The sequence below is a fragment of the Nyctereutes procyonoides genome, unplaced genomic scaffold (assembly GCF_905146905.1).
Source record: "Nyctereutes procyonoides isolate TBG_1078 unplaced genomic scaffold, NYPRO_anot_genome, whole genome shotgun sequence".
Classification (NCBI taxonomy): Eukaryota; Metazoa; Chordata; class Mammalia; order Carnivora; family Canidae; genus Nyctereutes; species Nyctereutes procyonoides.
The window spans coordinates 47,617,567-47,630,613 of NW_026575043.1; positions in this window are offsets into that span (position 1 = coordinate 47,617,567).

Genomic DNA, 13,047 nt, shown 5'->3' on the forward strand with positions numbered 1-13,047 from the left:
AAACTTGTAGAAAAAAGCATAAGAGAAAACCTTTATGGCCTAAGGGTAGGCAAAATTTCTTAGGACACACAAAAGCACAAATAATAGAAGCAATTAATTGATAAGATTTCATCAAAATTTTAAACTTCTGTTCTTCAAAACATACTATTACAAAATGAAACTGTAAGCCACAAGCTTACAGAAAATAATTCATTTTATGTATATGTATGTGTGTTGTGTATGTGTGTCTCGTAAAGAAATTATATCCAAAATAAAGGACTCTTACAACTAAATAATGAGAAGACAAATAACCCAATAAAACAAAGGCAAAAGAATCAAACAAATACATCCCAAAAAGGACAAATGGCCAATATGCACTAAAAAGATGCTCAATATCTTTAGTTGACAGGGAAGTACAAATTGAAACCACAATAAGATATACACATTAACACAATTAATAAGACTGCTGATACAAAATGTTGGTGGGGATATGGAATAGCTGCAACTCACATCCTCTCCTAGTGGGAATGTAAAATGGTACAATTACATTAGAAAAGTTTGGCAATTTCTTATGAAGGTAAATATACACTTACCATGTGATCTAGCAATTCCACTAGCTTTTTACATGAGATATATGAAACATGTCCACAAAGAGACTTTTACATGCAGTTCATACCAGCTTTCTTCATAATAGCTCCAAACTGGAAACAACCCAAATGTCACTGAACAGGAGAAATGGATCAGGGACTTCTGCTGTATATCTATGCAGAATACTACTCAGCAATAAAAAAGAAAAAAATTGGGGCAGCCCTGGTGGCTCAGCAGTTTAGCACCGCCTTCGGCCCAGGGCCTGGTCCTAGAGACCTGGGATCGAATCCCACGTCGGGCTCCCTGCATGGAGCCTGCTTCTCCCTCTGCCTGTGTCTCTGCCTCTCTCTCTCTGTGTGTGTCTCTCATGAATAAATAAATAAAATCTTAAAAAAAAAGAAAGAAAAATTGCCAATGCATGTAACAATATAGATAAAACTTGCAAACATTTTTGTGCAACAAAAGTAGCCAGTCATAAAAGGGAACATAATGTATGGTTTCATTTTTCTTTAAATATTTTATTTATTTATTTGAGAGAGAGAGAGAGAGAGAGAGCACGAGCAGGGGGAGGGGCAGAGGCAGACAGAGAAGCAGGCTCCCTGCCAAGCCGGGAGCCCAACACGGGACTAAATCCCAGGACCCTGAAATCATGACCTGAGCCAAGGGCAGACGCCCAACTGACTGAGCCACCCAGGGGCCCGGTATGGTTTCACTTATATGAAGTTCTAAAGAGACAAAACCATCTATAGTGACAGCAGATCAGTGATTGCCTGGAGCACAGCCCAGGAAGAACAATAGCAAAGGGGCACAAGGGAAAATTTAGAGGGGAAGAAAAATGTTCTATAGCTCCATTAGTGTTTTTAATTGTGTGTAAATTATACCCCAATAAAATTGATTTTTTTTTAAGACCACCTGGGTCGGGGCATGTGGATGGTGCAATTGGTTAAGCATCCAACTGTGGGTTTTGGCTCAGGCTGTGGTCCCAGGTCATGCCCTGCGCTCAGCACAGAGTCAGCTTCAAACTCTCTCTCTCCCTCTCCCCCCACCCTTCCCCACTGCCCTCCTTCTCTCTCTAAAATAAACAAATCTTTAGGGACACCTGGGTGGCTCAGTGGTTGAGCAGCTGCCTTCGGCTCAGGGCGTGGTTCCAGAGACCTGGGATCTGGTCCCACATTGGGCTTCCCTCAGGGAGCCTATGTCTGCCTCTCTCTGTGTGTCTCTCATGAATAAATAAATAAAATCTTTAAAAATAAATTAAAATAGATCTTAAAAAAAAAAAAAAAAGACCACCTGGGTTGAATTCCTGGCTTTGCTACTGACTAGCTGCATAATCCTGGGCACGTTATTTCACTTTTCGATGCTTCTGTTTCCCCAACAGAAAAGTGACAATAGTAATAACAATAATACTTCCCTCATAGGATTTTTGGGTTTTTTTGTTTCTTGTTTGTTTCTTTTTTAAGTAGGCCTCACATCCGATGCAGGGCTCAAACGTGATCCTGAGATCAAGAGTCTCATGCTCCACCACCTGAGCCAGCCAGGCACCCCATGTTTGTTGGGGTTTGGTTTTGTTTTGTCAGATAAGCTTAAAGGATTTTTGGAAGGATTAAATGAGTCTTATGAACTGTGGTAGCCAACCTCTAAGAAGGACTCCAATGATTCCTGCCCCCATGGAGTCCCCTCCACATTGAATAATAGGCCAACCTGTGTAATCCACAGGATATTGTCCAAATGATGGTCTGTAGTTTTTGAGACTAGGTCAGAAAACTCATTGAGCCTTCTGCTCTTGGATCACTCTTTTTGGGGGAAGCCAGCCACCAAGTCATGAGGATTTTCAAGCAGCCCTATGGAGAGGTCTGGATGGCGAGGAACTGAGGGTTTCTGCCAACAGCCAGCACCAGCGTGCCAGCCACGGAAGTGAGCCAGCTGGATCTTTCATTCCCAGTCCAGCCTTCAGATGGCTGGCCAACAGCTTGACTGCAACCTCAGGGGGGACCGTGAGTCAAAACCACCCAGCTGAGCTGCTCCTAATTCTTGACCCACAGCAACTGTGTGAGGTAAGACATGTTCATAAGGTTTTATTTATTTTTTAAAAGATTTTATGTATTTATTCATGAGAGAGAAAGGCAGAGACGTAAGCAGAGGGAGAAGCAGGCTTCCTCTAGGGAGCCTGATGCAGGACTCGATCCCAGGACCTCAGGATCACGACCTGAGCCAAAGGCAGATGCTCTGAACCACCCAGGTGACTTGTTCATAAAGTTTTAAACCACTGAGTTTTGGGGTAATTTGTCATGCATCAATGAACAATACAAGCACTAATGTTAAGAGCTAACATTTCTGAGCGTTTATCCATGTGACCTAATAGGACTGCTGCTAGGTGAGAAACTGAATATCTTCCATTTATCTGTCTGGAACTACTTCCACCCTTTTCCACCTGGCTCTGTGCCCAAGGAGACTGATCTGTTCAGACTCAACAGTCTTCTCTATCCTTTGGCTTTTAATCAGGTTTGGCCAATGGGGAGCTCCTGGGGACATACGGGAGTAGGAAGAGTGAGGTCAGGAGAGTCCTTTGTTGGCTCCCTCCACACAGGGCACCTCAGGCTGACTCCGTTCTTCAACAGAAGGTCACAGCTTCTCCCTCAAGGTGGTTCTCTACATACAACTCCTTTGGAGCAGTGAAATTACTCCCTTGGCAGCCAGGCTTAGGCAGGTTAAGAGCTCTCCCACTGTAACTAGCCTGGGAACGCACTATCCCTTGTGATTCCCCAATACCTCGCTGACACCGCAATGGTCCCTTTATTCAGCCTCCCTCAAGTTATCCAATTTGAGCATGCCATCTGCTTCCTTCTGGGACTAACTGGCCACCCTAATTAAAATCCCCCTACTTTACAGAAGGACATAGAAATTCAAAGAGGACCAAAGAGATCACTCAGAAACACATGGAAAAGCAACAGAGGCCACCCAGAGGTGTGTTCTGCAGGCAATGGGTACAGACAGATGCTTGTTGAATGAATGAATGAATGAATGAATGAATGGCTTGGTGGGCACCAGGAAGGACTCATTTGCCCTACTTCCTTGAAGGCTATGGGTGCTAAAACAAGATGTCAGCAGCTGAACTACTTCAGTCAGACAACTGATACCCAGCTCCCCAGCCCAGCCCAGAGTTGGCTTCAGGAAGTCTTGCGTTGGAAGGATTAACACACAGCCTGGGACACCAAGGAAGCAGCCCCCCACCTCAGCGAGACTCAAGAGTTATTTTTGAAAAGCAAGCAAGGCCTGCGGGCGGCCCTGGCAGAGCGCAGAGCTAGAAGAGAGAGCCAGAAGCAGAGAGAACAGACAGATACAGCAGAGCCCACGCCCCGTCCTGTGACGTCAGCCCCACGCACTGTGACATAACACGGTGGCGGCGGGGAGGGGGTGTCTTGCATTCCCTTGGGAATTTTTTATTAGTTGTGGCAAGACATGCATCCCAGATATTTTACCCTTGGGAATGTTTGAGCCACTCCCACCCAAGCTAAATGACACTGGGGAATGAATTCCAACAGGAACAGGGAGTCAGATCACCAGCCAAAAATATTTGTGTCCAAATGTTGTGTGATATTTTGCTCAAGTCTGGAAAAATCCTAAAACTGTAGGGAGGGTCACTGCTATGAGGCAGAGTCAGGGGCCAAGGATTAGGAAAGAGTCAGCATCCCTCACCACACACAAAATAGTGGAAAGGCAGGGAGGGCTGTGGGGCAGGGGAGGAAAGGAGTGGGGAACAGGTTTCGGGGCTGGAGTCAGAGATGAGAGCTGAGCTGTGGTGGTGGTGGGGGGTGGCAGGGGAGGGCAGACAGCGAGCAGCCAAACAGTACCTAATGAACCCTGCAGTTGGCAGGAGAGGTGTCTGCAACTGGGGGAGGGTGGTGGGAGGTCAGAGGCAGCCATCAGGCCCCCAAAATAACTCCTGTTTCTGCTGCGAGGCTCTGGAACTAATCAAGGTGGGGATAATCCGAAAATCCATCAGACAGAGGTTGCTGAGAGGGCTTGTGTCTCCAAGCAGGGATTGGAGGGGAAGGAAACCAACAAAAGATGTGGTTTGCAGCGAGGAGCTGTTGTCCTAGACGATGCTGCCGGTGCTGACAGGAAAGCAAGGTCTTCCTAGGGTTCCCATCTGTTGAGCGCCTACTGCGTGCCCGGTGCTGCAGCATATGGCTAAGAATGTGAGTTCCGAAGTCAGCCTGCCTGGGTTTCAATCCCTCCTCTACCTCATGCTGGCTGTGCAATCTCGGGCCAGTCACTTTTTCCCCCACTTGAGCCTGTTTCCTTACCTGGAAAACGGGGCTAAAACTCATACCTGCCCCCACAGGGTAGGTGAGAATAAGAACTCAGTGCATGAAAAATTTTTTAAGATATTATTTATTCATGAGAGACACAGAGAGGCAGAGGGAGAAGCAGGCTCCATGAGGGAGCCTGACGTGGGACTTGATCCCAGGACCCTGAGCTGAAGGCAGAGCTCAACCGCTGAGCCATCCAGGCATCCCAATGCATGAGAACTTTTTTTTTTTTTTTTGCATGAGAACTTTTATTTATTTATTTTTTTTTTAAATTTTTTTTAATTTTATGATAGTCACACAGAGAGAGAGAGGCAGAGACACAGGCAGTGGGAGAAGCAGGCTCCATGCACCGGGAGCCCAACGTGGGATTCGATCCCGGGTCTCCAGGATCACGCCCTGGGCCAAAGGCAGGCACCAAACCGCTGCGCCACCCAGGGATCCCTGCATGAGAACTTTTAATAGGAATCTTCCCAGGAACCCTGAGGAGGGGTGAGGTGGTAGGCTTCCATCTCCTTATCTTACAAGGGGGTAAACTGAGGCTCAAAGAGCCCAAAGCTACTTGGTGAATAAGTAGAAGTGTCAGGAGCCTGGTTCAAGTCAGTCTAAGGCAGAAGCATGTGCATTCAGAAGGCCCAGCTGCCCTGGCCCTGCCTCAGCTGGGCCAGATGGAGGGCAGTCGTCCCAGGCAGGGTTCAGCCCCTCACCCACTGCCTCCCTCCAGGCCCCATGCAGGGAGGCACAGGCATCGTGGACATTGGAGACAGCCTCCAGATGAGACATGTCAGGTCTACTGGGGAGAACATTGCCTTTGATTCATTATATGACCTTGGCTGTATCTTTTCTCCTCTCTGGGCCTCTGACTCCTCAGTTGCAGACAAGGGGCTGCTAACAGGTGATCATAGTCTTAGAGAGTCTAGATTCTCCCTCGCTGTTCTCTCCCAGTGCCTGGTGCAAGAGGCAGTGAGGAAGGGAGTAAGAAAGAGACCTGGGCAGGGGCGCCTGGATGGCTCAGCTGATTAAGTGTCTAACTCTTGATTTCAGCTCAAGTCATGACTTCAGTTGTGAGGCTGAGCCGCTCATTGGACTCTCTGACAGCCCACAGCCTGCTTGAGATTCTCTCTCTCCTCTGCCCCTCTCCCCACTTGCACTCTCTCTCTCTTATAAATAAAGAAAATCTTTTATTTTTTTTTAAGATTTTCTTTATTTAGGGATGCCTGGGTGGCTCAGCAATTGAGCAGCTGGCTTTGACTCAGGGCGTGATCCTGGAATCGGGGGATTGAGTCCCACATCAGGCTCCCATGGAGCCTACTTATCCCTCTATCCCTATGTCTCTGCTTCTCTCTCTCTTCCTCTCTGTGTCTCTTTCTCATGAATAAATAAATAAAATCTTAAAAAAAAAAGATTTTCTTTATTTGCCAGAAACAGAGAGAGAGAGAGAGAGAACATAAGCAAGAGGAGGGGCAGAGGGAGAGGGAGAAGCAAGCTCCCCACCAAGCAGAAAACCCGACATGGGCTTGAACCCAGACCTCAGGATCATGACCCCAGCTTAAGGCAGACACTCAACCAACTGAGCCACCCAGGTTCCCCAAGAAAATATTTTTTTTAAAAAAGAAAGAGAGCTGCCACGGGGCAGTCCTTCCTTCATTTTCCCTTTCCTCCCTCTGGGGAATGGATCTGGGCAGAGGGAATAGCAAATGCAAACGTCAGGAAATAAGGGCAAGCATGGCATGTCTGGAGGGCTGCAAGCAGGATAATCTAGGAGCCCCGTTAATTCATCCACTTGATTATTCAGCCAGGGTTCATTCCTGTGAGCCAGACATTGTTCTAGGCCCTGGGGGACACGCCAGTGAACAACAAGGATGAACCACCATCTTTAGGGAACTTGCATTCCAACTGGGGGAAATGAGAAAACTGAATAAACACCTCATCAGGATAATTTCCAGATGGGACCAGTGCTCTAGGCACAATAGTGAACATTTGTAAAGCACCTAATAGGGGCCAAGCATTGTTAGCAGGTGTTAAATAAATGTCATCTTTGTCACAATCCTATGAGGTCAGGGAGATTATCACCACCCCCATTTTACAGCTGTGGAAACCGGCACTTAACCTGCCCAATGCTGCACAGCTAGGAGGCAGTGGGACTGAGATTCAAACCCAAGCCATCTGGCTCCACTGTGTTGGCTCATGAGGACAGCATGAAATAGGGCAATCCATTCAGGGAAGAACACTCTAGAGAGGTAAAATTTGAGCTGAGACATGATAAGACACCAGCCATGGGAAGTGCAGGAGGCAGAAGGTTCCAGATGGAGGGAGCAATGAGTGCAAAGGCCCTGAGGCAACTAGGGAGCTTAACAGTGGAAGAAGAGCAAAGAGGCCAGTTTCAGATGGAGCAGAAGGACAGAATAGGTCAGAGGGATGTGGGGCGGACACGTGGAGGTAGGGAGGAGACGCAGGAGGTGCTCCCAGGATCTTCTCAGCTGGGACACCGAGAAGCATGTTCTAAAGCGGTTCTGACAGGTGTGGCACCCTCCTCTTCTCCCTTCAGACTAGTTTGGTCCGAGCAGAACTGTGTTTTTCTCTCTGGGTCTGTCGCTGGGAAAGGGCTCCAGCTGGGCTGCCTGCCTGCTGTTAATCTGCTGCTATACCTCCCCTAGGCAGTTGCCTCCATGACTGGTGGAGACCAGGGACTCCTCTCATTCCTCATCCCCATTCCTAAATCCATAACTTCCTTGGCCTTGGGCTCCCACACATCCACAAATGAGGTCCTCCTGTCCTCCGGCACAGGCTGGACTGCCTTGCCCCTGCCCTCAGGGATCACCTAGACCTGAGTCTAGGCCAAGCCAAGTGAAAGAGTGGCCCGTTCCTCAGCCTGCTCTCTTCCTATAAGCCAGAGTTAGAATCCAAATTCCATCTCATGTGATCTTGGGCAAGAGGCTTCACCTCTGTAAGCTCTAGTGTCCTCATCCAAAAAATAGGAATAATGCCTCATCACCAAAACTGTCTCCAAAGATAAACCCTAACAACCCCTTCCCCTCGCTGAAAGGGCATGCTGACCTCTAGTTAAGAGATGGAGCTGAATGAACCTCATGCAAAAGAATGAAGTTAGACTCCTACCTCCCTTCATAGACAAAAATTAACTCAATGGATCAAAGACCTAAATGAAAGAGCTAAAACTACAAAACAAGTAGAAGAAAACATAAGGGTAAATATTTATGACCTTAGGGCAGCCTGGGTGGCTCAGAGGTTTAGCGCCACCTTCAGCCCGGGGCGTGATCCTGGAGACCCGGGATCCAGTCCAGCGTCAGGCTCCCTGCAAGGAGCGTGCTTCTCCCTCTGCCTATGTCTCTGCCTCTCTCTCTGTGTGTCTCTCATGAATAAATAAATAAAATATTTTTAAAAGTTTTCAAGTAAAAAAAATATTTATGACCTTAGAGTTGGCAACAGATTCTTAGATTTGACACCAAAAGCACAAGGAACAAAAGAAAAATAGATAAATAGGATGAAAAGTAAAAATCTGTCCATCAAAGAACATTATCAATAAAGTCAAAAGGGGCGCCTGACTGGCTCAGTTGGCACAGAATGTGACTCTCAATCTCAGGGTCGTGAGTTCAAGCCCCATATTAGACATGAAGCTTACTTAATTTTTTTTAAATTTTATTTCTTAATTCATGAGAGACACAGAGAGATGGAGGCAGAGACATAGGCAGAGGGAGAAGCAAGCTCCCCCACAGGTAGCCAGATGTGGGAATCAATCCCCAGACCCGGGATCATGCCCTGAGCCAAAAGCAGATGCTCAACCACTGAGCCACCCAGCATACCTAAAATAGAATTTTAAAAAAGAAAAAGTGAAGGACACCTCAAAATCAAAACCATAATGAGATACTACCTCACATCTTCTAGGATTCTTTTTTTTAAGATTTTATTTATTTATTTGACAGAGAGAGATCACAAGCAGGGGGAGCAGCAGGGAGAGGAGGAGGGAGAAGCAGGCTTCCCACTGTGCAGGGAGCTGGATGCAATGCAGGGCTCAATCCCAGGACCCTGGAATCATGACCTGAGCTGGAGACAGACACTTAACTGACTGAGCCATGCAGGCACCCTAGAATGGCTTTAATAAAAAGAATACCCAAAAGAATATAAAACAAAAAACTCAAACAGATACTTATTTACTGATGTTCATAGCACCATGATTCGTGATATGGTAGGAACAACAGTGGAATATTATTTAGCCATAAGAAGGAAGAAGCACCCATGCATACAACTTGGATGAACCTTGAAAACATGATGCTAAGTGAAAGAAGTCAGACACAAAAGGTCTCATTTATAGGATTCCTTTTGTATGACATATCCAGAATAGGTAAATCCACAGGGATAGAAAACAGGTTGCCAGAGACTGGGGAGAGGGAGATGGGGAGTAGTGATGGCATAATAGGTATGTAGGGGTCTCATGAGGTGATTAAAAAGTTGAAATTAAGGAGAGGGGTTGGTTGCAAAACATTGTGAATGCACTAAATCCCACTAAATTGTCCAGAAGGAGGAGGAGGAGGAGCAAGAGCAGGAAGAGAGGAGGAGGTGAAGGAAAGAGGAGGAGGAGGAGGGAGAGAGAAAGAAGCAATGTTTCCCCCAACCCTTGAATCAGGCGGGTCTTAGGGCTGGTTTTCACCAACAGGACGCAGCAGAAGTAACAATCTGAGACTTTGAGCCCAGCCCTTAAAAAGCCTGGCAAAGTCTGCTTGTCAGAAGCCACCTGCTACTCTGGGAGAAGTGCGAGCCCCATGGAGAGGCTGCCTGGAGGTGAGCTGAGGCCCCTCGCCCCCAGCCAGCAGCCCCAGCTGAACTCCCAGCTTCTGCCAGCCATGCGGGTAAGGCCATTTGGGAGCCCTCTGCCATCCCGGCGCCCCCAGCTGACACCACATGAAGCAGAACTGCCCTGTCACCCCCACAGAATCATAAAAAAATAAGTTGTTTTAAGCCACCAAGTTTGGGGGAGTGATTCATTACACAGCAATCCATAACCAATTCTACATCTAAAAACTTCACGAAGCCACCCGTTGCTGTCCACACCCACCTCCAGCACCCTAGGCCAAGTCTCTCTTCTCCTTCCAGGCAGCCACCTCCTCACCGGCTCCCCTCCTTCAGTGCAGCCTCTTGAGGATCACCCTCCTCCAAAGTCAGAGGGAAACTTCTAGCCGCCAAGCACATTCTCTCAGCTTTCCAGATAGCAGCCAAGCCCATTAGCGTGGGCAGCAAGGCCCTCCATGACCCAACCCCATCTCTCCCTGGAGCTCTGGTGCCCCTTACCCACACCTCCAGCACCCCCCCCGCGACTCACATTTCCTCTAACCCAGCACTACCACAAGCTGTCCATCTATCTAGAACACTCTTTCCTACTCCCCTTCTCTTGTCCTGGCTCTTTTTGGCCTTTGGGCCTCAGTTCAGCAGTTCAGACATCACCTCCTCCAGGAAGCCTTCCCTGACTTCCCAGACTAAGTAGGTATCTCGTCTTACCCTTTCTTACCCTCATCTCAGTAGCTGCCTCTGAATTACTGTTGACATTTTAGCAACCTGTCTTTCACCGCACCATGAGCAATTTCAGGGCAGGAACAAAGTCTTCATGTTCTCAGAGCCTAGCACAGGTCTGGCATATAGCAAGTACCCATGGAAACCCTGGGGAATTCGGTAGTGTGGGCTGGGGACCACCTCACATGTCATACGGGACTGGGTTGGGCCTGGGGTACTAACTGTCAAGGCTGGGAGAGTGGAGCCCCACCATGTGCCCAACACCCAACAAAATGACCTGTCTGACTTGTCTGTCTCCCCAGTAAAGAGACAGTGACTGGCCATGGCTACTTGTATGCGTTATGAGGGCTGGCATCTCGGGTTTCAGAGCCTGGCTCTGCTACCTCCTGGCTATGTGACCCTGAAGAAGTGACTTTGCCTCTCTGAGCACACTCCCCTTATCTGTAAAATAGAACATGATAGTGGCTTCTCGTAGAGAAATATCTATAGAGATGACATCGGTAAAAGTGCCTAGCACAGTAAGTGGCACATGGCAGGCTCCCTGATATGTTAACTGGTCTCTTCTTGCCGCGCTGTGAGCTACAGGACCTAGGCCTAGCACTGTGCCTGGCACCTGGCGGGCGTTCAGCCAATGCCTTAGGAATGAATAGGAATCTGGTGATAAAACAATAATAATCATAACAGCAGGCAAGTATTAACTCGTCCGATCTTTGCTACCGCTAAAGGAGGCGGGCACTTATGATGTGCATTTTACAGGTAATGAGATGGAGGCCCAAGAGCATGTAGGCATTAGGTAGTGGAGGCTAGATTTGGACCTAGACAATCTGAGTCCTTTCACCCTTTAACCACCACCCAGACTGCCTCTTAACACCCAAGGCCTGCTTCTCCTGTCAGCTTGGCTTCTAACCAGCTTTGTGGTCTCAAGCTTGTGAATGTCTCCCCGAGCCTCAGTTTCCCCACCTGCCAAGAAAGAATTGTAGGAGCCAGTGTTGAAGGACACTTCCTATTGGTCTAGGAACCCAGGCCCTAGCCATCATCTGGTGAGTCCTGGGGACCTGGCTGACCAGCCAGCCCCATCCAGGGCAACATTTTCCATGGGCTGGACTGTCACAGGAGGTCACTGCATACTGACAGCTGCACAATGTCCCCATGTTGGGAGGAGTCTGGCCTCCACTTATTCCTGCCCCCCTCCCCAGGGCCCCTGAGGGAAGCTGAGGCGGCCACCCCCAGATGTCTATTCCTGTCCCTGGCCTAGCGCCGTGCTGGGGAAGCAACAGCTATTTTGAGGCCCTTCTCCCTCCAAGCATAAGCGGTGGGAAGGCGCTGGGAACATCCCGAACCAGGAGACCGCCCGTCGCAGCCTCGCCCTGGATCTGGGCCACACCAGCCCCACGGCTCTGCCGATGTGATCGGTTCTGATCACAGCCACCACAGCAGGTTAACCCAGGAGAAATGATTCCCAAGGACTTTTGCTAGAAGCTGGAGCACAGGGCGGCTGGGCCTTGCCCTCTGGGGAGAGGATCAGAGCGGTCGCAGCTGGACACACCAGCTGGGAGGAGAAACTGCTCTGAGCTTGAAATCGGGGAAGACAACATTTGGGCAATAATGTAAAAATACCTAAAGTTCCTTGAGCGCTTATGAGAAAGGCCCTGTTCTAAGCACTTGATGTGGAGGTATTTACTCCTCCCAGAGAGGAAAACACCTCTCTGAGGTTCAGAGAGAGTAAGTAACTTGCCCAAGGTCACACAGATGGTGAGTGGCTGAGTCAGGACTTGAACACAGGCCAGCTGGCCCCAGAGTCCAGGCTTTTAACCCTCTGAACCTTGCTTTTCCTCCTTCTGAAACTTGCAAGCCCAAGAGGCTAATATAAATTAGGGGAATGAGCACTGGCTTGAGAGCCACCCCCTCTTGTCATTTCTCAGTCATGTGGCTGGCCAGCCATGCAGTGAGGTCAGCCTCCTCACCTGTAAAATGAGGATATTACCCACCCCCAGGGTTGAGGTAAGGGTTAGCAATAACATGCTTTGGAGCCTGGGGCTCAGAAAGTCCTCTAAATTATGAAACTAACATGTGCACATGGTAAAAAAAAAAGGGGGGGGCGGAACCCAGTAAAAAGGGAGTTGCTCTCCTACTCCACACCTTTAATTCTTCATTTTCTTCTTCAACTGCTTTTGTGTCACTTTTTTGGAAATTCTCCATGCACATAAAGAGAAGTTATATTCGCACAGTGATATGATGTAGACTATGGACTGCCAGGGCACCTGGGTGACTCGGATGGTTAAGCGTCTGCCTTCGGCTCGGGTCATGGTCCTGGGGTCCTGGGATGCAGCCCCGCATCGTGCTGCATGCCCTGCCTCTGCTTCTCCCTCTCCCTCTGCCTGCAGCTCCCCCAGCTTGTGCTCTCTCTCACTTTCTGTCAAATAAATAAATAAAACCTTTACAAGAAAAAAAATGATAATGGACTGTGTGGCACTGCTGCTTACTATCTCTGTGAAATTCAGGCAAGTTACTTGTTCTCTGTGGTCCTCTGCTTCCTCACCTATAAATGAGTTAATAAAATTAAATACCTAATTTTTTTTTAAATTTTTATTTATTTATGATAGTCACAGAGAGAGAGAGAGGCAGAGACACAGGCAGAGGGAGAAGC